Here is a 20,616-nt window from a genome sequence, read left to right as displayed (position 1 = left end):
AGAGGACCCTGAGATAAAAGAGGAGTTTGTGCGGACCTACCAATGCTGGCAATCACAAAGAAAACCCCACGAGCCTATGCTGCACTGGTGGGAGGGCACCAAATCTAAAATCAGATTTTTTTTTATCAAAGCAGGTAAGAAGAAGGCAAAAATGGAAAAACAGTGGTTTTATGTTCTTAACATGCGTTTAAATGTACTTTTTAAATCTGTTCTTATCAGTTTAATATCTGATACGTCCCCTATCTGGGGACCATATATTAAATGGATTTTTGAGAACGGGGGCCGATTTCGAAGCTTGCTTCCGTCGCCCTATGCATTGACCCGATATGGCAGTATCTTCGGGTACAGTGCACCACCCCCTTACAGGGTTAAAAAGAAAGATTCCTACTTTCATTGCTACCTGCTTGCTGGCTAGCCAGCTAGCCAGCCCTGTGGGCCTTGCTGCTGCTGCAGCCAAAAAACAAAAGGTGGTGCTGCTGCTGCTTCTGCTGCTTCTGCTTCTGCTTGTGTCTGGCCGCTGTTGGAGCGTCCAGGCACAGGACTTCTGCTGCTGCTGACTAAATGGCCTCCTTAATTGGATCATTTGAGTAGCCAGCACACCTGTGCAGGTAGGGCATGACATGATAGGCAGCTGCCTTGATAGCGGGTGGGTGCTGAATGTTCCTAATTGACAAAATAAGATTAATGCTTATGAAGAAATATAAAATCTCATCCCTTCCCCAATATCGCGCCACACCCCTACCCCTTAATTCCCTGGTTGAACTTGATGGACATATGTCTTTTTTCGACCGTACTAACTATGTAACTATGTAACATAACATGGGGGGGGGGGGGTCTCCTGGCTGTTCACACAGGTGTGTCATTGCTGTACATTGACCATGCATTGCTTCTGTGGTATTGCAAAGGCAAAGACAAATGCTTCCAGCCATCCATTGCACTAATGGATTGGTCATCAGCTGGCTGTCTATGTCCCGCATCAATATAGACCAAAGTACAGAGGGTTAGGCTATGCTATTGTGCACCTACCTGATGCATCAGAAGGTGCGAGGCCCTTGCTAAATTCTGTGCACAGACTTTGAGATCTATACTTTAGACTGTATCTAAACCTGCTCCAACATGGACTGACATTCTGGCCTACTTTCAGCCGATGCGACTTGTCTGTCGCTGAACAGTCGCTTTTTATGTATTCAGCACCTATGTATAATGTTGTAAAAATGCTCTAGAAGCTAAAGTCGCAGAAATGTCACACATATTTGGCCTGCAACTTTCTGTGCGACAAATTCAGACAGGAAAAATCAGTATAAATCCTTAGAAAATTATCCCCCAGTGTCTCCATCTGCTGGCGGTATTGAATAAGCATTGCTGCACTGATGGGGTATGCATTAGACGAAAAAAAAGAAGAAAAAGAAGAATAATACGCCCAGAAAAGAGGCGAAAAGGAGAAAAACGTAAAAAAACTTGAAAAAAAAGTAAGAGGAAGAGAAGGGAAAAAAAGGTGGAAATGGGTTTAAAAGTGATTTCGGCGGAGAAATATATATATATATATATATATATATATATATATATATATACGCGCACACACACACATATATATAAACGTATTCTCCGTTGAGATATTGCAGCCGCTGCTGTGTCCAGGCCCAGGAGCCTTAGCACTGTGCTGTGATGTCACTCAATACCACTGACATCACTAGGTGTAAACAACATCTCTCCTTTGCTGTGTATGTGACTATGGAGCTGTTTGGTGATGTCGTCTATTATGGCCTTCATAGAAGCAACAGGAGATTGTTGCATCCATCTAGAACCCTCAGAACTACAGTGCTATGATGTCACTCACTTCCACAGGCCTTGCAGAGTGTAAACAACAACAACCCAGCTTTGTTGTGTATGTAACCATAGGGATTTGTGATGTCACCTAGAACCTTCACAGCAGCGACAGCTTTATGAGGAGCATCAGCACTGCTCTGCCTGAGCAGAACCATCACCGCCATAGGTTGTCAAATAACCCGGGTTTAACCCACACAGGTAAGTCCAATGGGGTGCAGGCATGTCCTCTATGCTTACAGCTTCCCGTGGGTGTTGGTTTGATACCGTTTGGGGACAGCCAAGGAGGCATCTGCAGGCAACAAAGGTAGGTGTGTGCTTGTGTGTGTGTTTCCTATGCAGATCCTAAGCCCAGTGTCACATGCAAGTAGGAGGAGTAAGAAGGGTTCCTGGCAAATCCGGGTTATGGATTGCATTTAAAAAGGCCCCGTGGGAGTGCAATGGGCCCCTGTCTTGCTGCTTAGCAATAATGGTATGGGTTTAGGTTCTGCTGTGTGTACTGGTGGTTGACTGCCCCCCAGCCCAGAGTGTGCATGGAAAATTGTCTGGCAGCCTCCCTGACAGCAAGCAGTGATAGTGCCCATGAAGGGCACCTTGTTGGGCCCGCCCCTTTCACGGTTATCGCTTCTCGGCCTTTTGGCTAAGATCAAGTGTAGTATCTGTTCTTATCAGTTTAATATCTGATACGTCCCCTATCTGGGGACCATATATTAAATGGATTTTTGAGAACGGGGGCCGATTTCGAAGCTTGCTTCCGTCGCCCTATGCATTGACCCGATATGGCAGTATCTTCGGGTACAGTGCACCACCCCCTTACAGGGTTAAAAAGAAAGATTCCTACTTTCATTGCTACCTGCTTGCTGGCTAGCCAGCTAGCCAGCCCTGTGGGCCTTGCTGCTGCTGCAGCCAAAAAACAAAAGGTGGTGCTGCTGCTGCTTCTGCTGCTTCTGCTTCTGCTTGTGTCTGGCCGCTGTTGGAGCGTCCAGGCACAGGACTTCTGCTGCTGCTGACTAAATGGCCTCCTTAATTGGATCATTTGAGTAGCCAGCACACCTGTGCAGGTAGGGCATGACATGATAGGCAGCTGCCTTGATAGCGGGTGGGTGCTGAATGTTCCTAATTGACAAAATAAGATTAATGCTTATGAAGAAATATAAAATCTCATCCCTTCCCCAATATCGCGCCACACCCCTACCCCTTAATTCCCTGGTTGAACTTGATGGACATATGTCTTTTTTCGACCGTACTAACTATGTAACTATGTAACATAACATGGGGGGGGGGGGGGGGGGGTCTCCTGGCTGTTCACACAGGTGTGTCATTGCTGTACATTGACCATGCATTGCTTCTGTGGTATTGCAAAGGCAAAGACAAATGCTTCCAGCCATCCATTGCACTAATGGATTGGTCATCAGCTGGCTGTCTATGTCCCGCATCAATATAGACCAAAGTACAGAGGGTTAGGCTATGCTATTGTGCACCTACCTGATGCATCAGAAGGTGCGAGGCCCTTGCTAAATTCTGTGCACAGACTTTGAGATCTATACTTTAGACTGTATCTAAACCTGCTCCAACATGGACTGACATTCTGGCCTACTTTCAGCCGATGCGACTTGTCTGTCGCTGAACAGTCGCTTTTTATGTATTCAGCACCTATGTATAATGTTGTAAAAATGCTCTAGAAGCTAAAGTCGCAGAAATGTCACACATATTTGGCCTGCAACTTTCTGTGCGACAAATTCAGACAGGAAAAATCAGTATAAATCCTTAGAAAATTATCCCCCAGTGTCTCCATCTGCTGGCGGTATTGAATAAGCATTGCTGCACTGATGGGGTATGCATTAGACGAAAAAAAAGAAGAAAAAGAAGAATAATACGCCCAGAAAAGAGGCGAAAAGGAGAAAAACGTAAAAAAACTTGAAAAAAAAGTAAGAGGAAGAGAAGGGAAAAAAAGGTGGAAATGGGTTTAAAAGTGATTTCGGCGGAGAAATATATATATATATATATATATATATATATATATATATATACGCGCACACACACACATATATATAAACGTATTCTCCGTTGAGATATTGCAGCCGCTGCTGTGTCCAGGCCCAGGAGCCTTAGCACTGTGCTGTGATGTCACTCAATACCACTGACATCACTAGGTGTAAACAACATCTCTCCTTTGCTGTGTATGTGACTATGGAGCTGTTTGGTGATGTCGTCTATTATGGCCTTCATAGAAGCAACAGGAGATTGTTGCATCCATCTAGAACCCTCAGAACTACAATGCTATGATGTCACTCACTTCCACAGGCCTTGCAGAGTGTAAACAACAACAACCCAGCTTTGTTGTGTATGTAACCATAGGGATTTGTGATGTCACCTAGAACCTTCACAGCAGCGACAGCTTTATGAGGAGCATCAGCACTGCTCTGCCTGAGCAGAACCATCACCGCCATAGGTTGTCAAATAACCCGGGTTTAACCCACACAGGTAAGTCCAATGGGGTGCAGGCATGTCCTCTATGCTTACAGCTTCCCGTGGGTGTTGGTTTGATACCGTTTGGGGACAGCCAAGGAGGCATCTGCAGGCAACAAAGGTAGGTGTGTGCTTGTGTGTGTGTTTCCTATGCAGATCCTAAGCCCAGTGTCACATGCAAGTAGGAGGAGTAAGAAGGGTTCCTGGCAAATCCGGGTTATGGATTGCATTTAAAAAGGCCCCGTGGGAGTGCAATGGGCCCCTGTCTTGCTGCTTAGCAATAATGGTATGGGTTTAGGTTCTGCTGTGTGTACTGGTGGTTGACTGCCCCCCAGCCCAGAGTGTGCATGGAAAATTGTCTGGCAGCCTCCCTGACAGCAAGCAGTGATAGTGCCCATGAAGGGCACCTTGTTGGGCCCGCCCCTTTCACGGTTATCGCTTCTCGGCCTTTTGGCTAAGATCAAGTGTAGTATCTGTTCTTATCAGTTTAATATCTGATACGTCCCCTATCTGGGGACCATATATTAAATGGATTTTTGAGAACGGGGGCCGATTTCGAAGCTTGCTTCCGTCGCCCTATGCATTGACCCGATATGGCAGTATCTTCGGGTACAGTGCACCACCCCCTTACAGGGTTAAAAAGAAAGATTCCTACTTTCATTGCTACCTGCTTGCTGGCTAGCCAGCTAGCCAGCCCTGTGGGCCTTGCTGCTGCTGCAGCCAAAAAACAAAAGGTGGTGCTGCTGCTGCTTCTGCTGCTTCTGCTTCTGCTTGTGTCTGGCCGCTGTTGGAGCGTCCAGGCACAGGACTTCTGCTGCTGCTGACTAAATGGCCTCCTTAATTGGATCATTTGAGTAGCCAGCACACCTGTGCAGGTAGGGCATGACATGATAGGCAGCTGCCTTGATAGCGGGTGGGTGCTGAATGTTCCTAATTGACAAAATAAGATTAATGCTTATGAAGAAATATAAAATCTCATCCCTTCCCCAATATCGCGCCACACCCCTACCCCTTAATTCCCTGGTTGAACTTGATGGACATATGTCTTTTTTCGACCGTACTAACTATGTAACTATGTAACATAACATGGGGGGGGGGGGGGGGGGGTCTCCTGGCTGTTCACACAGGTGTGTCATTGCTGTACATTGACCATGCATTGCTTCTGTGGTATTGCAAAGGCAAAGACAAATGCTTCCAGCCATCCATTGCACTAATGGATTGGTCATCAGCTGGCTGTCTATGTCCCGCATCAATATAGACCAAAGTACAGAGGGTTAGGCTATGCTATTGTGCACCTACCTGATGCATCAGAAGGTGCGAGGCCCTTGCTAAATTCTGTGCACAGACTTTGAGATCTATACTTTAGACTGTATCTAAACCTGCTCCAACATGGACTGACATTCTGGCCTACTTTCAGCCGATGCGACTTGTCTGTCGCTGAACAGTCGCTTTTTATGTATTCAGCACCTATGTATAATGTTGTAAAAATGCTCTAGAAGCTAAAGTCGCAGAAATGTCACACATATTTGGCCTGCAACTTTCTGTGCGACAAATTCAGACAGGAAAAATCAGTATAAATCCTTAGAAAATTATCCCCCAGTGTCTCCATCTGCTGGCGGTATTGAATAAGCATTGCTGCACTGATGGGGTATGCATTAGACGAAAAAAAAGAAGAAAAAGAAGAATAATACGCCCAGAAAAGAGGCGAAAAGGAGAAAAACGTAAAAAAACGTGAAAAAAAAGTAAGAGGAAGAGAAGGGAAAAAAAGGTGGAAATGGGTTTAAAAGTGATTTCGGCGGAGAAATATATATATATATATATATATATACGCGCACACACACACATATATATAAACGTATTCTCCGTTGAGATATTGCAGCCGCTGCTGTGTCCAGGCCCAGGAGCCTTAGCACTGTGCTGTGATGTCACTCAATACCACTGACATCACTAGGTGTAAACAACATCTCTCCTTTGCTGTGTATGTGACTATGGAGCTGTTTGGTGATGTCGTCTATTATGGCCTTCATAGAAGCAACAGGAGATTGTTGCATCCATCTAGAACCCTCAGAACTACAGTGCTATGATGTCACTCACTTCCACAGGCCTTGCAGAGTGTAAACAACAACAACCCAGCTTTGTTGTGTATGTAACCATAGGGATTTGTGATGTCACCTAGAACCTTCACAGCAGCGACAGCTTTATGAGGAGCATCAGCACTGCTCTGCCTGAGCAGAACCATCACCGCCATAGGTTGTCAAATAACCCGGGTTTAACCCACACAGGTAAGTCCAATGGGGTGCAGGCATGTCCTCTATGCTTACAGCTTCCCGTGGGTGTTGGTTTGATACCGTTTGGGGACAGCCAAGGAGGCATCTGCAGGCAACAAAGGTAGGTGTGTGCTTGTGTGTGTGTTTCCTATGCAGATCCTAAGCCCAGTGTCACATGCAAGTAGGAGGAGTAAGAAGGGTTCCTGGCAAATCCGGGTTATGGATTGCATTTAAAAAGGCCCCGTGGGAGTGCAATGGGCCCCTGTCTTGCTGCTTAGCAATAATGGTATGGGTTTAGGTTCTGCTGTGTGTACTGGTGGTTGACTGCCCCCCAGCCCAGAGTGTGCATGGAAAATTGTCTGGCAGCCTCCCTGACAGCAAGCAGTGATAGTGCCCATGAAGGGCACCTTGTTGGGCCCGCCCCTTTCACGGTTATCGCTTCTCGGCCTTTTGGCTAAGATCAAGTGTAGTATCTGTTCTTATCAGTTTAATATCTGATACGTCCCCTATCTGGGGACCATATATTAAATGGATTTTTGAGAACGGGGGCCGATTTCGAAGCTTGCTTCCGTCGCCCTATGCATTGACCCGATATGGCAGTATCTTCGGGTACAGTGCACCACCCCCTTACAGGGTTAAAAAGAAAGATTCCTACTTTCATTGCTACCTGCTTGCTGGCTAGCCAGCTAGCCAGCCCTGTGGGCCTTGCTGCTGCTGCAGCCAAAAAACAAAAGGTGGTGCTGCTGCTGCTTCTGCTGCTTCTGCTTCTGCTTGTGTCTGGCCGCTGTTGGAGCGTCCAGGCACAGGACTTCTGCTGCTGCTGACTAAATGGCCTCCTTAATTGGATCATTTGAGTAGCCAGCACACCTGTGCAGGTAGGGCATGACATGATAGGCAGCTGCCTTGATAGCGGGTGGGTGCTGAATGTTCCTAATTGACAAAATAAGATTAATGCTTATGAAGAAATATAAAATCTCATCCCTTCCCCAATATCGCGCCACACCCCTACCCCTTAATTCCCTGGTTGAACTTGATGGACATATGTCTTTTTTCGACCGTACTAACTATGTAACTATGTAACATAACATGGGGGGGGGGGGGTCTCCTGGCTGTTCACACAGGTGTGTCATTGCTGTACATTGACCATGCATTGCTTCTGTGGTATTGCAAAGGCAAAGACAAATGCTTCCAGCCATCCATTGCACTAATGGATTGGTCATCAGCTGGCTGTCTATGTCCCGCATCAATATAGACCAAAGTACAGAGGGTTAGGCTATGCTATTGTGCACCTACCTGATGCATCAGAAGGTGCGAGGCCCTTGCTAAATTCTGTGCACAGACTTTGAGATCTATACTTTAGACTGTATCTAAACCTGCTCCAACATGGACTGACATTCTGGCCTACTTTCAGCCGATGCGACTTGTCTGTCGCTGAACAGTCGCTTTTTATGTATTCAGCACCTATGTATAATGTAAAAATGCTCTAGAAGCTAAAGTCGCAGAAATGTCACACATATTTGGCCTGCAACTTTCTGTGCGACAAATTCAGACAGGAAAAATCAGTATAAATCCTTAGAAAATTATCCCCCAGTGTCTCCATCTGCTGGCGGTATTGAATAAGCATTGCTGCACTGATGGGGTATGCATTAGACGAAAAAAAAGAAGAAAAAGAAGAATAATACGCCCAGAAAAGAGGCGAAAAGGAGAAAAACGTAAAAAAAACGTGAAAAAAAAGTAAGAGGAAGAGAAGGGAAAAAAAGGTGGAAATGGGTTTAAAAGTGATTTCGGCGGAGAAATATATATATATATATATATATATATATATATATATATATATATATATACGCACACACACACATATATATAAACGTATTCTCCGTTGAGATATTGCAGCCGCTGCTGTGTCCAGGCCCAGGAGCCTTAGCACTGTGCTGTGATGTCACTCAATACCACTGACATCACTAGGTGTAAACAACATCTCTCCTTTGCTGTGTATGTGACTATGGAGCTGTTTGGTGATGTCGTCTATTATGGCCTTCATAGAAGCAACAGGAGATTGTTGCATCCATCTAGAACCCTCAGAACTACAGTGCTATGATGTCACTCACTTCCACAGGCCTTGCAGAGTGTAAACAACAACAACCCAGCTTTGTTGTGTATGTAACCATAGGGATTTGTGATGTCACCTAGAACCTTCACAGCAGCGACAGCTTTATGAGGAGCATCAGCACTGCTCTGCCTGAGCAGAACCATCACCGCCATAGGTTGTCAAATAACCCGGGTTTAACCCACACAGGTAAGTCCAATGGGGTGCAGGCATGTCCTCTATGCTTACAGCTTCCCGTGGGTGTTGGTTTGATACCGTTTGGGGACAGCCAAGGAGGCATCTGCAGGCAACAAAGGTAGGTGTGTGCTTGTGTGTGTGTTTCCTATGCAGATCCTAAGCCCAGTGTCACATGCAAGTAGGAGGAGTAAGAAGGGTTCCTGGCAAATCCGGGTTATGGATTGCATTTAAAAAGGCCCCGTGGGAGTGCAATGGGCCCCTGTCTTGCTGCTTAGCAATAATGGTATGGGTTTAGGTTCTGCTGTGTGTACTGGTGGTTGACTGCCCCCCAGCCCAGAGTGTGCATGGAAAATTGTCTGGCAGCCTCCCTGACAGCAAGCAGTGATAGTGCCCATGAAGGGCACCTTGTTGGGCCCGCCCCTTTCACGGTTATCGCTTCTCGGCCTTTTGGCTAAGATCAAGTGTAGTATCTGTTCTTATCAGTTTAATATCTGATACGTCCCCTATCTGGGGACCATATATTAAATGGATTTTTGAGAACGGGGGCCGATTTCGAAGCTTGCTTCCGTCGCCCTATGCATTGACCCGATATGGCAGTATCTTCGGGTACATTGCACCACCCCCTTACAGGGTTAAAAAGAAAGATTCCTACTTTCATTGCTACCTGCTTGCTGGCTAGCCAGCTAGCCAGCCCTGTGGGCCTTGCTGCTGCTGCAGCCAAAAAACAAAAGGTGGTGCTGCTGCTGCTTCTGCTGCTTCTGCTTCTGCTTGTGTCTGGCCGCTGTTGGAGCGTCCAGGCACAGGACTTCTGCTGCTGCTGACTAAATGGCCTCCTTAATTGGATCATTTGAGTAGCCAGCACACCTGTGCAGGTAGGGCATGACATGATAGGCAGCTGCCTTGATAGCGGGTGGGTGCTGAATGTTCCTAATTGACAAAATAAGATTAATGCTTATGAAGAAATATAAAATCTCATCCCTTCCCCAATATCGCGCCACACCCCTACCCCTTAATTCCCTGGTTGAACTTGATGGACATATGTCTTTTTTCGACCGTACTAACTATGTAACTATGTAACATAACATGGGGGGGGGTCTCCTGGCTGTTCACACAGGTGTGTCATTGCTGTACATTGACCATGCATTGCTTCTGTGGTATTGCAAAGGCAAAGACAAATGCTTCCAGCCATCCATTGCACTAATGGATTGGTCATCAGCTGGCTGTCTATGTCCCGCATCAATATAGACCAAAGTACAGAGGGTTAGGCTATGCTATTGTGCACCTACCTGATGCATCAGAAGGTGCGAGGCCCTTGCTAAATTCTGTGCACAGACTTTGAGATCTATACTTTAGACTGTATCTAAACCTGCTCCAACATGGACTGACATTCTGGCCTACTTTCAGCCGATGCGACTTGTCTGTCGCTGAACAGTCGCTTTTTATGTATTCAGCACCTATGTATAATGTTGTAAAAATGCTCTAGAAGCTAAAGTCGCAGAAATGTCACACATATTTGGCCTGCAACTTTCTGTGCGACAAATTCAGACAGGAAAAATCAGTATAAATCCTTAGAAAATTATCCCCCAGTGTCTCCATCTGCTGGCGGTATTGAATAAGCATTGCTGCACTGATGGGGTATGCATTAGACGAAAAAAAAGAAGAAAAAGAAGAATAATACGCCCAGAAAAGAGGCGAAAAGGAGAAAAACGTAAAAAAACGTGAAAAAAAAGTAAGAGGAAGAGAAGGGAAAAAAAGGTGGAAATGGGTTTAAAAGTGATTTCGGCGGAGAAATATATATATATATATATATATATATATATATATATATATATATATATATATACGCGCACACACACACATATATATAAACGTATTCTCCGTTGAGATATTGCAGCCGCTGCTGTGTCCAGGCCCAGGAGCCTTAGCACTGTGCTGTGATGTCACTCAATACCACTGACATCACTAGGTGTAAACAACATCTCTCCTTTGCTGTGTATGTGACTATGGAGCTGTTTGGTGATGTCGTCTATTATGGCCTTCATAGAAGCAACAGGAGATTGTTGCATCCATCTAGAACCCTCAGAACTACAGTGCTATGATGTCACTCACTTCCACAGGCCTTGCAGAGTGTAAACAACAACAACCCAGCTTTGTTGTGTATGTAACCATAGGGATTTGTGATGTCACCTAGAACCTTCACAGCAGCGACAGCTTTATGAGGAGCATCAGCACTGCTCTGCCTGAGCAGAACCATCACCGCCATAGGTTGTCAAATAACCCGGGTTTAACCCACACAGGTAAGTCCAATGGGGTGCAGGCATGTCCTCTATGCTTACAGCTTCCCGTGGGTGTTGGTTTGATACCGTTTGGGGACAGCCAAGGAGGCATCTGCAGGCAACAAAGGTAGGTGTGTGCTTGTGTGTGTGTTTCCTATGCAGATCCTAAGCCCAGTGTCACATGCAAGTAGGAGGAGTAAGAAGGGTTCCTGGCAAATCCGGGTTATGGATTGCATTTAAAAAGGCCCCGTGGGAGTGCAATGGGCCCCTGTCTTGCTGCTTAGCAATAATGGTATGGGTTTAGGTTCTGCTGTGTGTACTGGTGGTTGACTGCCCCCCAGCCCAGAGTGTGCATGGAAAATTGTCTGGCAGCCTCCCTGACAGCAAGCAGTGATAGTGCCCATGAAGGGCACCTTGTTGGGCCCGCCCCTTTCACGGTTATCGCTTCTCGGCCTTTTGGCTAAGATCAAGTGTAGTATCTGTTCTTATCAGTTTAATATCTGATACGTCCCCTATCTGGGGACCATATATTAAATGGATTTTTGAGAACGGGGGCCGATTTCGAAGCTTGCTTCCGTCGCCCTATGCATTGACCCGATATGGCAGTATCTTCGGGTACAGTGCACCACCCCCTTACAGGGTTAAAAAGAAAGATTCCTACTTTCATTGCTACCTGCTTGCTGGCTAGCCAGCTAGCCAGCCCTGTGGGCCTTGCTGCTGCTGCAGCCAAGAAACAAAAGGTGGTGCTTCTGCTGCTTCTGCTTCTGCTTGTGTCTGGCTGCTGTTGGAGCGTCCAGGCACAGGACTTCTGCTGCTGCTGACTAAATGGCCTCCTTAATTGGATCATTTGAGTAGCCAGCACACCTGTGCAGGTAGGGCATTACATGATAGGCAGCTGCCTTGATAGCGGGTGGGTGCTGAATGTTCCTAATTGACAAAATAAGATTAATGCTTATGAAGAAATATAAAATCTCATCCCTTCCCCAATATCGCGCCACACCCCTACCCCTTAATTCCCTGGTTGAACTTGATGGACATATGTCTTTTTTCGACCGTACTAACTATATAACTATGTAACATAACATGGGGGGGGGGGGGGGGTCTCCTGGCTGTTCACACAGGTGTGTCATTGCTGTACATTGACCATGCATTGCTTCTGTGGTATTGCAAAGGCAAAGACAAATGCTTCCAGCCATCCATTGCACTAATGGATTGGTCATCAGCTGGCTGTCTATGTCCCGCATCAATATAGACCAAAGTACAGAGGGTTAGGCTATGCTATTGTGCACCTACCTGATGCATCAGAAGGTGCGAGGCCCTTGCTAAATTCTGTGCACAGACTTTGAGATCTATACTTTAGACTGTATCTAAACCTGCTCCAACATGGACTGACATTCTGGCCTACTTTCAGCCGATGCGACTTGTCTGTCGCTGAACAGTCGCTTTTTATGTATTCAGCACCTATGTATAATGTTGTAAAAATGCTCTAGAAGCTAAAGTCGCAGAAATGTCACACATATTTGGCCTGCAACTTTCTGTGCGACAAATTCAGACAGGAAAAATCAGTATAAATCCTTAGAAAATTATCCCCCAGTGTCTCCATCTGCTGGCGGTATTGAATAAGCATTGCTGCACTGATGGGGTATGCATTAGACGAAAAAAAAGAAGAAAAAGAAGAATAATACGCCCAGAAAAGAGGCGAAAAGGAGAAAAACGTAAAAAAACGTGAAAAAAAAGTAAGAGGAAGAGAAGGGAAAAAAAGGTGGAAATGGGTTTAAAAGTGATTTCGGCGGAGAAATATATATATATATATATATATATATATATATATATATATATACGCGCACACACACACATATATATAAACGTATTCTCCGTTGAGATATTGCAGCCGCTGCTGTGTCCAGGCCCAGGAGCCTTAGCACTGTGCTGTGATGTCACTCAATACCACTGACATCACTAGGTGTAAACAACATCTCTCCTTTGCTGTGTATGTGACTATGGAGCTGTTTGGTGATGTCGTCTATTATGGCCTTCATAGAAGCAACAGGAGATTGTTGCATCCATCTAGAACCCTCAGAACTACAGTGCTATGATGTCACTCACTTCCACAGGCCTTGCAGAGTGTAAACAACAACAACCCAGCTTTGTTGTGTATGTAACCATAGGGATTTGTGATGTCACCTAGAACCTTCACAGCAGCGACAGCTTTATGAGGAGCATCAGCACTGCTCTGCCTGAGCAGAACCATCACCGCCATAGGTTGTCAAATAACCCGGGTTTAACCCACACAGGTAAGTCCAATGGGGTGCAGGCATGTCCTCTATGCTTACAGCTTCCCGTGGGTGTTGGTTTGATACCGTTTGGGGACAGCCAAGGAGGCATCTGCAGGCAACAAAGGTAGGTGTGTGCTTGTGTGTGTGTTTCCTATGCAGATCCTAAGCCCAGTGTCACATGCAAGTAGGAGGAGTAAGAAGGGTTCCTGGCAAATCCGGGTTATAGATTGCATTTAAAAAGGCCCCGTGGGAGTGCAATGGGCCCCTGTCTTGCTGCTTAGCAATAATGGTATGGGTTTAGGTTCTGCTGTGTGTACTGGTGGTTGACTGCCCCCCAGCCCAGAGTGTGCATGGAAAATTGTCTGGCAGCCTCCCTGACAGCAAGCAGTGATAGTGCCCATGAAGGGCACCTTGTTGGGCCCGCCCCTTTCACGGTTATCGCTTCTCGGCCTTTTGGCTAAGATCAAGTGTAGTATCTGTTCTTATCAGTTTAATATCTGATACGTCCCCTATCTGGGGACCATATATTAAATGGATTTTTGAGAACGGGGGCCGATTTCGAAGCTTGCTTCCGTCGCCCTATGCATTGACCCGATATGGCAGTATCTTCGGGTACAGTGCACCACCCCCTTACAGGGTTAAAAAGAAAGATTCCTACTTTCATTGCTACCTGCTTGCTGGCTAGCCAGCTAGCCAGCCCTGTGGGCCTTGCTGCTGCTGCAGCCAAAAAACAAAAGGTGGTGCTGCTGCTGCTTCTGCTGCTTCTGCTTCTGCTTGTGTCTGGCCGCTGTTGGAGCGTCCAGGCACAGGACTTCTGCTGCTGCTGACTAAATGGCCTCCTTAATTGGATCATTTGAGTAGCCAGCACACCTGTGCAGGTAGGGCATGACATGATAGGCAGCTGCCTTGATAGCGGGTGGGTGCTGAATGTTCCTAATTGACAAAATAAGATTAATGCTTATGAAGAAATATAAAATCTCATCCCTTCCCCAATATCGCGCCACACCCCTACCCCTTAATTCCCTGGTTGAACTTGATGGACATATGTCTTTTTTCGACCGTACTAACTATGTAACTATGTAACATAACATGGGGGGGGGGGGGTCTCCTGGCTGTTCACACAGGTGTGTCATTGCTGTACATTGACCATGCATTGCTTCTGTGGTATTGCAAAGGCAAAGACAAATGCTTCCAGCCATCCATTGCACTAATGGATTGGTCATCAGCTGGCTGTCTATGTCCCGCATCAATATAGACCAAAGTACAGAGGGTTAGGCTATGCTATTGTGCACCTACCTGATGCATCAGAAGGTGCGAGGCCCTTGCTAAATTCTGTGCACAGACTTTGAGATCTATACTTTAGACTGTATCTAAACCTGCTCCAACATGGACTGACATTCTGGCCTACTTTCAGCCGATGCGACTTGTCTGTCGCTGAACAGTCGCTTTTTATGTATTCAGCACCTATGTATAATGTTGTAAAAATGCTCTAGAAGCTAAAGTCGCAGAAATGTCACACATATTTGGCCTGCAACTTTCTGTGCGACAAATTCAGACAGGAAAAATCTGTATAAATCCTTAGAAAATTATCCCCCAGTGTCTCCATCTGCTGGCGGTATTGAATAAGCATTGCTGCACTGATGGGGTATGCATTAGACGAAAAAAAAGAAGAAAAAGAAGAATAATACGCCCAGAAAAGAGGCGAAAAGGAGAAAAACGTAAAAAAAACGTGAAAAAAAAGTAAGAGGAAGAGAAGGGAAAAAAAGGTGGAAATGGGTTTAAAAGTGATTTCGGCGGAGAAATATATATATATATATATATATATATATATATATATATATATACGCGCACACACACACATATATATAAACGTATTCTCCGTTGAGATATTGCAGCCGCTGCTGTGTCCAGGCCCAGGAGCCTTAGCACTGTGCTGTGATGTCACTCAATACCACTGACATCACTAGGTGTAAACAACATCTCTCCTTTGCTGTGTATGTGACTATGGAGCTGTTTGGTGATGTCGTCTATTATGGCCTTCATAGAAGCAACAGGAGATTGTTGCATCCATCTAGAACCCTCAGAACTACAGTGCTATGATGTCACTCACTTCCACAGGCCTTGCAGAGTGTAAACAACAACAACCCAGCTTTGTTGTGTATGTAACCATAGGGATTTGTGATGTCACCTAGAACCTTCACAGCAGCGACAGCTTTATGAGGAGCATCAGCACTGCTCTGCCTGAGCAGAACCATCACCGCCATAGGTTGTCAAATAACCCGGGTTTAACCCACACAGGTAAGTCCAATGGGGTGCAGGCATGTCCTCTATGCTTACAGCTTCCCGTGGGTGTTGGTTTGATACCGTTTGGGGACAGCCAAGGAGGCATCTGCAGGCAACAAAGGTAGGTGTGTGCTTGTGTGTGTGTTTCCTATGCAGATCCTAAGCCCAGTGTCACATGCAAGTAGGAGGAGTAAGAAGGGTTCCTGGCAAATCCGGGTTATGGATTGCATTTAAAAAGGCCCCGTGGGAGTGCAATGGGCCCCTGTCTTGCTGCTTAGCAATAATGGTATGGGTTTAGGTTCTGCTGTGTGTACTGGTGGTTGACTGCCCCCCAGCCCAGAGTGTGCATGGAAAATTGTCTGGCAGCCTCCCTGACAGCAAGCAGTGATAGTGCCCATGAAGGGCACCTTGTTGGGCCCGCCCCTTTCACGGTTATCGCTTCTCGGCCTTTTGGCTAAGATCAAGTGTAGTATCTGTTCTTATCAGTTTAATATCTGATACGTCCCCTATCTGGGGACCATATATTAAATGGATTTTTGAGAACGGGGGCCGATTTCGAAGCTTGCTTCCGTCGCTCTATGCATTGACCCGATATGGCAGTATCTTCGGGTACAGTGCACCACCCCCTTACAGGGTTAAAAAGAAAGATTCCTACTTTCATTGCTACCTGCTTGCTGGCTAGCCAGCTAGCCAGCCCTGTGGGCCTTGCTGCTGCTGCAGCCAAAAAACAAAAGGTGGTGCTGCTGCTGCTTCTGCTGCTTCTGCTTCTGCTTGTGTCTGGCCGCTGTTGGAGCGTCCAGGCACAGGACTTCTGCTGCTGCTGACTAAATGGCCTCCTTAATTGGATCATTTGAGTAGCCAGCACACCTGTGCAGGTAGGGCATGACATGATAGGCAGCTGCCTTGATAGCGGGTGGGTGCTGAATGTTCCTAATTGACAAAATAAGATTAATGCTTATGAAGAAATATAAAATCTCATCCCTTCCCCAATATCGCGCCACACCCCTACCCCTTAATTCCCTTGTTGAACTTGATGGACATATGTCTTTTTTCGACCGTACTAACTATGTAACTATGTAACATAACATGGGGGGGGGGGGGGGTCTCCTGGCTGTTCACACAGGTGTGTCATTGCTGTACATTGACCATGCATTGCTTCTGTGGTATTGCAAAGGCAAAGACAAATGCTTCCAGCCATCCATTGCACTAATGGATTGGTCATCAGCTGGCTGTCTATGTCCCGCATCAATATAGACCAAAGTACAGAGGGTTAGGCTATGCTATTGTGCACCTACCTGATGCATCAGAAGGTGTGAGGCCCTTGCTAAATTCTGTGCACAGACTTTGAGATCTATACTTTAGACTGTATCTAAACCTGCTCCAACATGGACTGACATTCTGGCCTACTTTCAGCCGATGCGACTTGTCTGTCGCTGAACAGTCGCTTTTTATGTATTCAGCACCTATGTATAATGTTGTAAAAATGCTCTAGAAGCTAAAGTCGCAGAAATGTCACACATATTTGGCCTGCAACTTTCTGTGCGACAAATTCAGACAGGAAAAATCAGTATAAATCCTTAGAAAATTATCCCCCAGTGTCTCCATCTGCTGGCGGTATTGAATAAGCATTGCTGCACTGATGGGGTATGCATTAGACGAAAAAAAAGAAGAAAAAGAAGAATAATACGCCCAGAAAAGAGGCGAAAAGGAGAAAAACGTAAAAAAAACGTGAAAAAAAAGTAAGAGGAAGAGAAGGGAAAAAAAGGTGGAAATGGGTTTAAAAGTGATTTCGGCGGAGAAATATATATATATATATATATATATATATATATATATATATATATATATATATATACGCGCACACACACACATATATATAAACGTATTCTCCGTTGAGATATTGCAGCCGCTGCTGTGTCCAGGCCCAGGAGCCTTAGCACTGTGCTGTGATGTCACTCAATACCACTGACATCACTAGGTGTAAACAACATCTCTCCTTTGCTGTGTATGTGACTATGGAGCTGTTTGGTGATGTCGTCTATTATGGCCTTCATAGAAGCAACAGGAGATTGTTGCATCCATCTAGAACCCTCAGAACTACAGTGCTATGATGTCACTCACTTCCACAGGCCTTGCAGAGTGTAAACAACAACAACCCAGCTTTGTTGTGTATGTAACCATAGGGATTTGTGATGTCACCTAGAACCTTCACAGCAGCGACAGCTTTATGAGGAGCATCAGCACTGCTCTGCCTGAGCAGAACCATCACCGCCATAGGTTGTCAAATAACCCGGGTTTAACCCACACAGGTAAGTCCAATGGGGTGCAGGCATGTCCTCTATGCTTACAGCTTCCCGTGGGTGTTGGTTTGATACCGTTTGGGGACAGCCAAGGAGGCATCTGCAGGCAACAAAGGTAGGTGTGTGCTTGTGTGTGTGTTTCCTATGCAGATCCTAAGCCCAGTGTCACATGCAAGTAGGAGGAGTAAGAAGGGTTCCTGGCAAATCCGGGTTATGGATTGCATTTAAAAAGGCCCCGTGGGAGTGCAATGGGCCCCTGTCTTGCTGCTTAGCAATAATGGTATGGGTTTAGGTTCTGCTGTGTGTACTGGTGGTTGACTGCCCCCCAGCCCAGAGTGTGCATGGAAAATTGTCTGGCAGCCTCCCTGACAGCAAGCAGTGATAGTGCCCATGAAGGGCACCTTGTTGGGCCCGCCCCTTTCACGGTTATCGCTTCTCGGCCTTTTGGCTAAGATCAAGTGTAGTATCTGTTCTTATCAGTTTAATATCTGATACGTCCCCTATCTGGGGACCATATATTAAATGGATTTTTGAGAACGGGGGCCGATTTCGAAGCTTGCTTCCGTCGCCCTATGCATTGACCCGATATGGCAGTATCTTCGGGTACAGTGCACCACCCCCTTACAGGGTTAAAAAGAAAGATTCCTACTTTCATTGCTACCTGCTTGCTGGCTAGCCAGCTAGCCAGCCCTGTGGGCCTTGCTGCTGCTGCAGCCAAGAAACAAAAGGTGGTGCTTCTGCTGCTTCTGCTTCTGCTTGTGTCTGGCTGCTGTTGGAGCGTCCAGGCACAGGACTTCTGCTGCTGCTGACTAAATGGCCTCCTTAATTGGATCATTTGAGTAGCCAGCACACCTGTGCAGGTAGGGCATTACATGATAGGCAGCTGCCTTGATAGCGGGTGGGTGCTGAATGTTCCTAATTGACAAAATAAGATTAATGCTTATGAAGAAATATAAAATCTCATCCCTTCCCCAATATCGCGCCACACCCCTACCCCTTAATTCCCTGGTTGAACTTGATGGACATATGTCTTTTTTCGACCGTACTAACTATATAACTATGTAACATAACATGGGGGGGGGGGGGGGGGGTCTCCTGGCTGTTCACACAGGTGTGTCATTGCTGTACATTGACCATGCATTGCTTCTGTGGTATTGCAAAGGCAAAGACAAATGCTTCCAGCCATCCATTGCACTAATGGATTGGTCATCAGCTGGCTGTCTATGTCCCGCATCAATATAGACCAAAGTACAGAGGGTTAGGCTATGCTATTGTGCACCTACCTGATGCATCAGAAGGTGCGAGGCCCTTGCTAAATTCTGTGCACAGACTTTGAGATCTATACTTTAGACTGTATCTAAACCTGCTCCAACATGGACTGACATTCTGGCCTACTTTCAGCCGATGCGACTTGTCTGTCGCTGAACAGTCGCTTTTTATGTATTCAGCACCTATGTATAATGTTGTAAAAATGCTCTAGAAGCTAAAGTCGCAGAAATGTCACACATATTTGGCCTGCAACTTTCTGTGCGACAAATTCAGACAGGAAAAATCAGTATAAATCCTTAGAAAATTATCCCCCAGTGTCTCCATCTGCTGGCGGTATTGAATAAGCATTGCTGCACTGATGGGGTATGCATTAGACGAAAAAAAAGAAGAAAAAGAAGAATAATACGCCCAGAAAAGAGGCGAAAAGGAGAAAAACGTAAAAAAACGTGAAAAAAAAGTAAGAGGAAGAGAAGGGAAAAAAAGGTGGAAATGGGTTTAAAAGTGATTTCGGCGGAGAATATATATATATATATATATATATATATATATATATATATATATATACGCGCACACACACACACATATATATAAACGTATTCTCCGTTGAGATATTGCAGCCGCTGCTGTGTCCAGGCCCAGGAGCCTTAGCACTGTGCTGTGATGTCACTCAATACCACTGACATCACTAGGTGTAAACAACATCTCTCCTTTGCTGTGTATGTGACTATGGAGCTGTTTGGTGATGTCGTCTATTATGGCCTTCATAGAAGCAACAGGAGATTGTTGCATCCATCTAGAACCCTCAGAACTACAGTGCTATGATGTCACTCACTTCCACAGGCCTTGCAGAGTGTAAACAACAACAACCCAGCTTTGTTGTGTATGTAACCATAGGGATTTGTGATGTCACCTAGAACCTTCACAGCAGCGACAGCTTTATGAGGAGCATCAGCACTGCTCTGCCTGAGCAGAACCATCACCGCCATAGGTTGTCAAATAACCCGGGTTTAACCCACACAGGTAAGTCCAATGGGGTGCAGGCATGTCCTCTATGCTTACAGCTTCCCGTGGGTGTTGGTTTGATACCGTTTGGGGACAGCCAAGGAGGCATCTGCAGGCAACAAAGGTAGGTGTGTGCTTGTGTGTGTGTTTCCTATGCAGATCCTAAGCCCAGTGTCACATGCAAGTAGGAGGAGTAAGAAGGGTTCCTGGCAAATCCGGGTTATGGATTGCATTTAAAAAGGCCCCGTGGGAGTGCAATGGGCCCCTGTCTTGCTGCTTAGCAATAATGGTATGGGTTTAGGTTCTGCTGTGTGTACTGGTGGTTGACTGCCCCCCAGCCCAGAGTGTGCATGGAAAATTGTCTGG

At 45.9% G+C, this 20,616-nt stretch overlaps 9 non-coding genes across 9 annotated transcripts; all 9 read left to right on the top strand.

Moving 5' to 3' along the window:
- The first annotated feature begins 168 nt into the window (after positions 1-168).
- On the top strand, positions 169-358 carry LOC130334592 (U2 spliceosomal RNA). Its single transcript, XR_008876374.1, has one exon. It is a non-coding gene; the product is annotated as a U2 spliceosomal RNA (small nuclear RNA).
- A 2,086-nt stretch (positions 359-2,444) lies between these two features.
- LOC130334543 (U2 spliceosomal RNA) lies at positions 2,445-2,635 on the top strand. Its single transcript, XR_008876332.1, has one exon. It is a non-coding gene; the product is annotated as a U2 spliceosomal RNA (small nuclear RNA).
- Positions 2,636-4,727: 2,092 nt separating this feature from the next.
- Positions 4,728-4,918, top strand: LOC130334542 (U2 spliceosomal RNA). The gene has a single exon (XR_008876331.1). It is a non-coding gene; the product is annotated as a U2 spliceosomal RNA (small nuclear RNA).
- A 2,076-nt stretch (positions 4,919-6,994) lies between these two features.
- Positions 6,995-7,185, top strand: LOC130334541 (U2 spliceosomal RNA). Its single transcript, XR_008876330.1, has one exon. It is a non-coding gene; the product is annotated as a U2 spliceosomal RNA (small nuclear RNA).
- A 2,090-nt stretch (positions 7,186-9,275) lies between these two features.
- LOC130334583 (U2 spliceosomal RNA) lies at positions 9,276-9,466 on the top strand. The gene has a single exon (XR_008876367.1). It is a non-coding gene; the product is annotated as a U2 spliceosomal RNA (small nuclear RNA).
- Positions 9,467-11,560: 2,094 nt separating this feature from the next.
- On the top strand, positions 11,561-11,751 carry LOC130334651 (U2 spliceosomal RNA). The gene has a single exon (XR_008876420.1). It is a non-coding gene; the product is annotated as a U2 spliceosomal RNA (small nuclear RNA).
- Positions 11,752-13,833: 2,082 nt separating this feature from the next.
- On the top strand, positions 13,834-14,024 carry LOC130334650 (U2 spliceosomal RNA). Its single transcript, XR_008876419.1, has one exon. It is a non-coding gene; the product is annotated as a U2 spliceosomal RNA (small nuclear RNA).
- Positions 14,025-16,113: 2,089 nt separating this feature from the next.
- LOC130334577 (U2 spliceosomal RNA) lies at positions 16,114-16,304 on the top strand. The gene has a single exon (XR_008876362.1). It is a non-coding gene; the product is annotated as a U2 spliceosomal RNA (small nuclear RNA).
- Positions 16,305-18,407: 2,103 nt separating this feature from the next.
- LOC130334649 (U2 spliceosomal RNA) lies at positions 18,408-18,598 on the top strand. The gene has a single exon (XR_008876418.1). It is a non-coding gene; the product is annotated as a U2 spliceosomal RNA (small nuclear RNA).
- The last annotated feature ends 2,018 nt before the right edge of the window (positions 18,599-20,616 follow it).

Source organism: Hyla sarda, unplaced genomic scaffold, assembly GCF_029499605.1.
Source record: "Hyla sarda isolate aHylSar1 unplaced genomic scaffold, aHylSar1.hap1 scaffold_438, whole genome shotgun sequence".
NCBI lineage: Eukaryota > Metazoa > Chordata > Amphibia > Anura > Hylidae > Hyla > Hyla sarda.
Note: the sequence above shows the minus strand (reverse complement) of the source record. Positions and strands in the feature narration are given on the sequence as shown.